The sequence below is a fragment of the Nipponia nippon genome, unplaced genomic scaffold (genome assembly GCF_047370975.1).
Source record: "Nipponia nippon isolate SJK-2023a ecotype South Korea unplaced genomic scaffold, ASM4737097v1 scaffold_1, whole genome shotgun sequence".
NCBI lineage: Eukaryota > Metazoa > Chordata > Aves > Pelecaniformes > Threskiornithidae > Nipponia > Nipponia nippon.
The window spans coordinates 90,497,372-90,507,384 of record NW_028262290.1 but is presented as its reverse complement, the minus strand read 5'-3'; the positions used below and the strand labels follow the sequence as shown (position 1 = coordinate 90,507,384).

At 53.6% G+C, this 10,013-nt stretch overlaps 1 protein-coding gene across 9 annotated transcripts in view; it reads left to right on the top strand.

The window, feature by feature from the left end:
• Positions 1-801: 801 nt before the first annotated feature.
• RNF152 (ring finger protein 152) overlaps positions 802-10,013 on the top strand; it is a 46,296-nt gene continuing 37,084 nt past the window's right edge. For 2 of the 9 annotated variants that reach the window (XM_087761454.1, XM_087761492.1), the window contains exon 1: positions 802-897. The gene's annotated coding sequence lies outside the window, so the exon portion shown is untranslated. Of the gene's footprint in view, positions 898-1,226; positions 1,382-5,139; positions 5,496-5,763; positions 6,271-6,601; positions 6,903-10,013 lie in introns of those variants that run through there. The other 7 variants (XM_087761444.1, XM_087761434.1, XM_087761426.1 and 4 more) reach the window with 7 other exon arrangements.

Here is a 10,013-nt window from a genome sequence, read left to right as displayed (position 1 = left end):
ACACTTGTCTGCCCTTGCCTTTTGTAGCTCTTGCTGCTTGCCATTACCGATCCCATGCGAGACACTAGGAGGTACACATGCATTTTCTCTTCCACAGCTAATGTTAATAGGATTGTTTTCTCTGCAGGCAGCGCAGGAACGAGTCCGTGGTTCTGTCCTCTGTAGCAGACATAGGCCTTGGTGCAATGAATCAAAGGGAGGCCTTACTCCCCAGCCCAGCCCCGGGTCTGCTACGGCAAGACACCCTGCCACATGCGCCTATGACTGACTCCCATGTGCAGCAGCGATGCAGCCCTAAGCCTCCGGCCGGGACTGGAGGTCTTCGAGGCCAACGGCACCAGCCCCGGCAGGCTGAGAACCGGCCCCGCGCGGGGTTTGCCACAGCCCCGTGCGCCCCGGAGCCGCCGGGCCGGGCGCTGCTCCGCCAGCCGCGCCGAGGAGGACGGGCCGGGGCGCGGCGACCGCTCGCCCGGTGCCCGGGGGCAGAACCAGCTGCGTTTCAAAACCGCAGCGCCCTTCCCCAGCGCTCAGCAGCCCCCGGGCGCCGCAGCTCCCCTCTCCCCGCCGGCGGGGCCGGGGGTGCCCGCGGAGGCGAGCGGGACGCCCCGCGCTGCCGCCTCTCCCCGCCCGGGGCAGCGGGGGGGGGTCCGGGCCCCGCCGCTCCTCGCCGGGCAGCCCCGCTCCCACTCCCCCGCCGCGGCCACGAGTGGGTGGGGTGGGGTGGGGTGGGGCGCACCGGGGTCCGGGGCGGCTCCGGCGCTCCCCGCCGCCTCGGCCCCGCCTCGGCCCCGCACCCGGGGGGGGACGGACGGACGGACGGGGGGCGGCGCCGGCTGCGGCGGCGGGCGCGGGGCTGCCACCCCGCGGGCAGGCACGGCGGCGGCGGATGGCGGCAAGGTCAGTGGGCGCCCCCTCCCTCCCTCCCGGCCGGCCCCCGCGGTGCCGGTGCGCGGTAGGTACGGTGGCGGCGCCTCTCCCTCCGCCCCTTCCCGGCGGGGAGCGGGGCCGCCGCGGGCGCGGATGCCCCCCGCCGCGCCTCCCTCCTTCTTCCCGCCCGGGCGAGGGGGAGAGGCGGGCTTGGTAACCCCCGGCCCGGCCCGGCCCGGCCCCGCCGCGCAGGGCTGGCTGCGGGCAGAGCGGGGCTCCGCCGCCGCCGCCGCCGCTTCCCGGCGCTCCCCCGCCGCGGCGCCCGTCCCCCCGCGGGGAGGGCGAGGCCCGGCGCGGTGCGAGGTGCGGGTGAGCGCCGAGACGTGCGCGGGGCCGCCGCCGCTCCGGGGGGCTGGCGGGGCGCCCGGGGCACTTGGAAACCCGGCGGGGCTGCGCCCGCATCGCATCGGCGGTGTTCGAGCGGAGGAGGGTTGTCCCGGTGCTGCGTGAGCAAGTAAAGCCAGATAACCTACGGGCGGGGGTTTGGTGGGGGTCCTTTGTTTCTGCTGGGGGTCTGGTGTTGGGTTTGGGTTGTTGTGTTTTGGGTTTTTTTTTGTTTTTTGGGTTTTTTTTTGTGGATTTTACACACACACCCCCCCCCCCCCCCTTCCTTATGCTGGCAGTTAGCGGAGAAGATCCGCGGTGGCTCGGTGGTGTCATTAAGCGGTAGGCATCTCGCTCGCTGGGTTTTTGGAAAACGGCTTTGTTTTTTTTTTTTTTTTTTTTTAATCCAGCCAAGAGGAGGGGTGCAGCCCCCGGCCCCGGCGGGGTCCCCGCTCTGCAGAGCGGCAGCCTTCGGAGTTTTGCGCCGGCGTTCGGCGCTGCCTCCCGGCCGAGGTCGGGGAGCTGCAAAAATGGGATTTTTGGGAAGCCTGCCGGCATCCATCCCCCGGGCGCTTTGTCCCGGCACGCCGTCCGGCGGCGGGACGCCCTCGGGAGCCGCGCTCTGCCTCTGCTCGGCCGTGCAGACGCTGAAGATGGGTGCAGCGGGCTGTTAGCTGGGGGGCCCGGAGGGCGTGTGTTTGTGCAATACGTGTCTTAAGAAAAAAGGGCAAGCAAACAGGCTTTTGATAAGGTCCCATTAATCGAACTATAAACGTAGTAATTCCTCTGTTGTCGTTTCCTCGCTGAAACTCTTCCTCCTTCTCACCGATATGGTGCATGGTTTGCTTGTTTTTTTTTTTTTTTTTTTTTTTAATAGTACGTTTCAGAGATACTTTCTTTTGATACAGATTTGCTTAAGTCTGGGGTCTGATTGAGGCCGTTGGAAAATACTTGTAACCTTCCAACTTCCGATGTATATGAAGGTCCTGTTTTTAGCCTTTCTGTATCCAGGCTGGGGTCACAGGCGTTTTCGAAATGCCCACTGAGTCTGAACTAACGCAGAGCTCATGGGATGATGATAGCAGCAATTTAGGAAAAAAACCTTCTGCTGGAACCGCTGTTCTCGGCTATGCAACGCTGCGCGACTGGATGTCAGCTTCTTCTTAATTGCATGAAAGGCGAAAGGTAAAAGTAGCCCTGGCCGAGGACTGCGGAGCCGGGACAGCCTTGTGCTGTTGCTGTGGGTGGCACTGGTGGCACTGGTGTGTCCGTGGCTCTCGGGATGGGGCTTTGTGGAAAATTCCCGCCGCGCACACGCTTCTGTTGGCAGTACGGTTAAAAAAGCCCAAGCCTCTGGTTCAAACCTGTAAGGTCTGTCAGAGGGTTTGGACGGCTTGCCAGGTACGTGAAGACAAATGAAAAAGATGTTTGTTTGCTGCTGCTTGTCTGGGGGGAGGGAAGTCGGTTGGGCCACACCTGATGGAAGTTTTATACGCGTGTTACAAAGTCTCCTTGGGAGCACTGGCATATCCAGATTAGAAATGCCAGCAGGACAATAAATATTATTTTACCCTTAACATAGTGTGTTTAAATTTTACATGCAAATGCAATAACTCAGAACGAGCCGCTCATCCGAAGATACGCTATGGCTTAGCAAGAGCGTGTGGGGAATGGGCAGGGAGATGCTTCTGGGCGCTGGTCACCCTTCCCCAGGTGACTCACTTGGGCTTCCAGCTTTGCCAAAATCTCTGGGTATGTTTTTTCCGTACCTGTTTCTGGCTCCAGTTCAGGCTTCTCACCTTGACCCTTCAATGAACTGGAGCAGGAGCTCCATCAGCCACAGTCTGACGGAGGCTTCAGCACACTTTTAACTTTAGTCATGCATGTTGTCCCAGTGAAATTAAAGATGAATACACACATGCTCAGCTCAGGGCTGCCTCTCGTAAGCTTTCCAGGGTGTGAACTGCACGCCTTTTTTACTTGCATGGTGCTGAGAACAAATGCCGTATCGTGTCTGGGTTCTGTACGGAAGAGTTGACCTTACTTAGGACCAATACCTACGGAGTGGGAGCGGTGGTGTTTCTCTGCTGGAGTTTAATGGAGGATTAGTTTGCACTGGGGACCTGAAGTCTTGCTGGAAGCTAATGAAGCTTATACTCTTAAATGCTCAAGCCATCTTTTCAAGCAGAATTTAATTTTCTAAGTCGGTGAAATATTTTTCAGACTGTGACCCAATCAGTTGATGATGCCTGGAGGATACAGGTCTAGAGTGATGCGTGTGACCTAGATGTTGCCCTGATCAGTTGGCGTGACTCTACCAAAGACCCGGTGATTTGTGGTTTTGACCACATGACCATTGACTTTGGGACCTGGCCTAGGGCACTGGCCTTTTAAAAGGGTGGTCTTACATTGCCTTCTGTATACCTGTATTTATTTGCCAGCCATTTCTGCAGCCCTTCCATGCATCAAGTAGCAGTTGTTCAGGCAAGTAATTCCACTGGCTTGAGCGTGGTTATTCAGCTGACTAAATGGCGTGCAATCTGAGTTCAAGGTGGTAGATTTTGGGCGTGAGTGCTCTCTTTTTGTGGAGAATGTGGGAAACTAATTCCCAGAGCCTGGGATGCTGGCATGCCTTAAATTCTCTCCTGTTCTTAGGATTTGCCTCTATCCAGTGGGTGGGTGGGCTGGGAGTGAGATGGAAGGCTGGACTTGCCTCCCCTTTACAGTAAGGAGCTCTTCCCGAGAAATTCCACAGCTGTTTCTGAGTCTGTCCAGGGTTGCCTGCTTGCTTCACTGATGCTATTTTCTACATAAATAGGTTTTCTGCTGTTGTGCTGGGCTTTGCGAAGGGAGCAGAGGAGCCCTTGGAACTGATGTACCTGCGTAGCATGGTCTGTCAAACCCAGCGGCATTAGAGGAAACTCTTCCAGCCCTCATCAGCGCAAGCTAATTGTGCAGCAGCTCCCCAGATCCTGGGCTGGTGAGGGCTCAGCAGTTGCTGGTCCCACCGCAGCAGAGTCAACCCCTGCCTCAAAGGCGCCCATTTGGGGCAGGCGGCCGAGCGCCAGCAGCGTGGGCTGAGGGATGCTGGGGATGGCGAGGAGGGAGATGCTGACATCTCTGGGATGAGATCACCTCCAGGGCTGGGGCTTGTGAAGGAGAGAGGAGCTCCAGCAGCTTCCACACTTAGAACCAGTGGTGGTCCTTCAGCCCTGGCCAGGCATTTCACCCCTTTCAGATGCAAATGGCTTTGCCCTCCCTGTCTTCCTGCTGCAGAAATTCCCCCTTCAGAGTCACCTTCAGGTGTCAAGGAGGTTGGAATTTGCCCCTTCCTGCTCCTGATGCACAACAGCGGGGCCGTTGCAGAGCTGAACTGCGGTGTGTGCTGTGCAGCAGCCACGCTTGCTTGGCCGAGACGTCGTTGCCTGGGAGGTAGCAGAACGTGGAAATGCCACTAATCAAACGCACCGTAGTTTTAATCTGGTTTTATTTTATTTCATTTTAACTTAGTTTCCCCAGGAAACGAGTGCTGTCTGTCTCCTGCCCTTTGCGTTTGGCCAGTTTCAACCAGATTGCACCAATGGTTGGCAGTCTTGAAGATCATTACTTTCCCACTTGTTTTTGTTAAGATTAGTGGCTGGCTGGGAAAGCTTTGAAGCAGTGTTCTCCCTGAAGAAAAGGAGACTGTTTTCAGTTATTCTCCATTCTGCCTGGTAGCAGCTGCCCGCCCAGGCATTGCGTGTGTGGTGGTCAAACACGCGGCACCGTCGTAGCCCTGGCCGCCTGGCGAGGTGTGCCTGGTCTCCAGGGCAGGGGTGGGCGTGGGGTAACGCTGGAAGGAGCTGCAGTGGCCGCGACGGAGGGGCAGAAGGGCAGAGGACACGGATCTCCAGCAGACGGGGCCCGTTTGTTATGCCTCCTCGTGGCGTGGCTGCCCTTTCGTTTGTCAAGCTAAAGCCACTTGAGATTTAGGAAGGCTGTCAGGCTGACAGCCATAGCTTGGAGCCTGCTTTCCTTGACCTCCAGGACACCTTGGGCTGAACGGAGGTGAGCATCGGAGCGGATGGGAACATACAGCCTGGACAGGACTGATGCAGAGGTGCGCGTGTGTGCAAACTGCACGTGTGCAATGGCAGCGTGATTATCTGGGTGTTCACCGGAGTCATCCTGTTGAATTCAGTGATAATTTGACAGTGATGAGAAGATGACATTCAGCGCCGTACGTTTTTCCCAAAATAGCTTCCGTGAGTGAATACAGTCTCTGATTCCCGCGCAGCCCCCTCCCCACAGTTACTTCAGGCAGGAGTGTGCTTGGGCTGATGCAGTGCTGGGAGGTATCAGGGGTGTGCTTCGGTATTGCTAAGCACCCCGGTGTAGGTGCAGCTGGTCTGGTGTGGGTGTCTTGGGTGGTCTGCCTCAGAAATCTGAGCAAAACTATCCTAGGAAAAGCAGTCTTGCCCTCACCCAGGCTGTGCCTGTGCTAGACATCTTTTCAGTATAGCTGTGCTGGGCACATTTCTTCCAGACCTGGACTGAAGGAAAAGACAGGCATCTGTTCAGGCAGCGGCATAAGAAATAGGAGTGTGAGGGTGTCAAGGAGCATATGTGGGATGCACATGCAATTAATTCCTCAGCCAGTGCATGTTTTGCTACCCTCTCTGTTGCTGCTGGTCTTCAGACAAGATATGACTGTTGTCCTGGGGCCTAGAGCGTGGCTCTTCAGAGATTGCCAGTGTCACTCTCTAATGTCACAATATTAAATGTCACCCTAGAGGGCCGAGCTGAGTCTCGAACACCCGTATGCCACTCCTTTTCAGACAGGCTGCGATGCAGCTAAGATCAAATGCAATCGTCAAGGTGAGATGAAGGGAGGAACTGTGTAGCTGGCTCCCCGTCACGGGTTGTGGAGGATGTGGAGCACCAAGCCATGCCAACAGGGCAAAGGAGGACGCTGTTCCCTGTCCCCCCACGCAAACTCTGCCTGCCGGAGACGGGGCTGGACACCTCTGGCATCCCAGCGTAAGTCTCTACACTATTAGAGATGTGGCATTTAGTGAAGGAGAACGTCTCTTGCTTCCCTTCTTTCCCCTCCACGGCACCAATTCGTACCCCTGGCAGCGTGGCACGGTAGGTGCCTGCGGTAGCTAAGAACGGGCTCTTGGGCTTGGGCCAGACACCCTGTGCAGGTCCCTCCTCTGACAGTGCCGGCTGCCTGAGCTTTGGTGTGAGAAATCCTGAAACAGGCAGTCGTGGGGTAAAACGTTGCTGCTGTAACATTTCTGCCTGTTCTCGCTAACTGTATCGTGCTAACTGTATACATTTAGTTATGGTGTAGTGCTTTCTCTCTTAGGTTTTAAACCAAACTGCGTGGGTTGCATGCCAAGAGGGAAGGACTGCAATGCTTCCACCACCACGACGGACTTTTCCACAGTGGAGCTTTTCCAAAAGATGTGCACTGGAGAGAGCTGGTGTGGCCCGAGTGCCTGGGACACTGCAGGCTCTGACTGGCTGCACCTCAGGGACTCGGTAGCTCCGGGTTTTGCAGGCTCTGCTCTCTGAGGATGGGGAAAGACGGAAGCGAAGCTTGCTTTGTTAGGAAGAAAAAAGCCTGTAAAGCTTGTGGCAGTAGCTGCCAGCACCAGTTAGACAAGGTAAAAATACTACTTAAAAGAAAGGGGGGGTGTGTGTGTTTACAAATGGGGCCATACAAAGACAAATAAGACTTTTTACAAAGCATGAAGCCTACACAGCGAGCGTGCTGTCAGACACGCTGCCTCTTGCCAGCTAATATCATCCGCAAATAAAACAATTTAGGTTGTTGCTATTGCAGCTGCTTTCCCTCATGAAGCAGGGTGAGCCAGACTTGTCCGACTCCGAGAAACGCGTTGGCAATTTGCCTGAAGTCCGAGGCGCGCAGGGTAATTCAGTTAAAAAACCCAATATAACAATTATTATCCAGGATGAACACGTACAACCATAACGTTTGCTTGCAGTTGTATTTTCTATGACACACTCAGAAGTTGCTCGTTGGCTGCATTCACCAGCAAACACAGCCTGGAGGTGATCGGCTTCTTCCCTGACCTGCAGTTAACAGCAATAATTATACTTAAACAAGTTTTAATGTGGGAGGTAGGAGGGATTCAGTGGCTTGGGCAGAGGCTGTCATTTCAGATCCAGGCCTTGGGAGCTTTCCTTCTGACCTTGGGCAAAGCGCATCAGCTGCTCAGTGCCTCCGCTCTTCACATCTGATTCATTTCAGGGCAATTGATTGATATTGGGCTTGGTTTCCTCCTCTGAAACAACCCCAAAATCCCTAAATGTTTGTGCATGGAATTGAAGTTTAAATGTAAAGCCTCCCTCTCTCCTCCCTGCTCTTTACCTTGGATAAAGGTGGAAGAAAAAGAATCGTTCACAGCCATCTGCTGGAGGCGTCAATCACACTGGGAGCAGAGTCTGCCAGTTGTTCCACACAGTATTAATGATGAAAAGATAAACACATGAGCTCATAATTATGTTGCATTTAAATTACTTACAAAATAATGACATTAGGAGAACAATGGGGTTACAAAATCGGGCGGGCAAAAGCACGGAAGTGCCAGGGCTAGCGTTGCATAGCTTCCCTTTGCATCTGCATTATGAGACAATCTTTAATTCTATAATTGCATCATTTTTTCCCTTTCACAGTGTCCCTCTTTCAGTGGATAGGTAATTACTGCATAATTCATTTTCTCTTTTCCACATTTACTTTCTGCGTGTGTCACCTCATCTATTTATTTTACACCGCACCCAAACCTTGAACTGATCAGTGCTGCTAATTCCTTCCTGGGGGCTTTGCAGACGGGGCAGTTCTTACTCTTGCAACATCTTGGGTGCAGGTACCGTCTTTGTTTGCATAGCTGAGGAATGGAGGCAAAGAGCAAATAAAGCTCAAATGAATGAAATGCCTTCAATTTTGGCTGCCTCGAAGAGATACTTGGGGATGATTTTATTTTTCACTCACCCCAGAATACCTGGCATGATGTAGCAATTCATCTGCTGGAAGCAGAAGGACGATTGACCTCAGCTCTAAGTCTCAGCCCTCTTGCAGGTTAGCCCTAGATATCTTGGCTTTGCAGAGGGTGGGGACTGTCCCATTAGGGATCACCTGAAGAAAAACTGGTTTCAGGGACTTGCTGAGCATCTTACAGAGACTGCAGAGCCGAGAAAGGGGTAATTCCTGCCTGCAGGTCATATGTCCGGCTTCCTCAAGCAAGGTGGTTGTCTCTTTTTCTTCCTGCGTTGCCTCCTTCGCTAATCTTCCTGACCTCCGCTGGGTGAGGCAGGGTCTGAGAGACAGCCATTGCTTTTATCACACAACCCTATCTTTTTCCCAAAGCAGTTGATTTCCAGGGCTCAAATGACTTGTGATCATTGAATTGAAGGCAGAATCAGTGCAGGTGTATACAGGAGCTGGATGGAGGTTGTATGGGCAGTCTTCATTATGGTACCTCTTAATTTTGGAGCGCTCAATTTTGCAGTCTTTGTATTAAAAATTTAACATAGCTGGGTTTAAGCATAATTTTGTACCTGTACAAAGGGAAAAGGGTGAGATAAATAAAAATTAGTCCTGTCACATGAATCTGCAGTGACCCAGGTCATCCAGAGGGCACAGACCTTTGGGCTGTAGCATTAATTTCTAAGCCATGAGATATCGGCCTGCTTAAAAGCACTGTTCGGCTATGGGTGGTGGTAGTTGCCAGAGTGGGGTGCCATGCTCAGCAGGCCATCTGCTGCTGTGTTGGGAGGGTTTCGCAGCCCAGAGCCAGGATACCCTCAGATCCCATTTAAGGATGGGTTGGGTAGAGCTCCGGTGCTTCCCAAGTCCTCTCTGAATTGCCTGTGTCTGTCCTGCTCTTCCCTCTGGGGCAGCCTAGTTTCTCATTCCCTTAAACTCACCCTCCCTGCTTCCCCCTCCTTCCCCTCTGTTCCTGTGCATCCCTAACAAATGCCACCTGCTTCTCCCCTTGCTTTCTGGTACCATCGCTCTAGCCCACGCCCATCTTTTATTACTACGGGTGCTACCTATCATTTTTAAGAGGTTGCAGATCTAGATACCCAGGTGGGGTTGTGTGCAATCTTGGTTCCAATTTAGATCTGTAATTTTTGCATGTTCAAACTGTAGATAAAGGCCAGCCCAATAGCTTTGACTGAAGCATTTAATCTTCTGTACTTTAGTCTAGAGCCATTACTCTGGGCATCCTCTGAGATAAGGCAATGGGTAAAAGGCTGCTTTAGCTCTACTCCGTAAAAATAGGTTACACTTAAAGAATAAGCTGCGTTCTGCCCTGTTTCTCAGTGTTCTGTTGTACATGGTCTTGCTTGATCCCACCTACCTTCTACAATTAAGCCTAGGTGGATGTGCCATTTTATGGGGTTGAATATGAGATTGAAATTACATCCGTTCATAGAAGAGTGAGGAAGACTGGCTGCTCGTGCTTTTTTGTTTCCTGGGAATGAATAGAAACATGATAGCGCAAGCAAGAGTGTGCAGGTTCTAGAGGCTGGGCTTCCAGCTGAAATGCAAGTTGGTGCGACTCAGCCGCTTCCCGGAGAAGTGATGTCTGTAGTCCTAGCAAGCCAGTAGATGCTTTTGGCCTGCATGTCAGTCTTCTGACCAATTTACAGTGAGTTTCTTCCTACAGCTTTCTTCAGAGGAGGGGAGGGCGGTTAGTATAAACCTCACGCTTCAGTAAGAGAGGAGGAAGCAGAAATTTCTGATTATG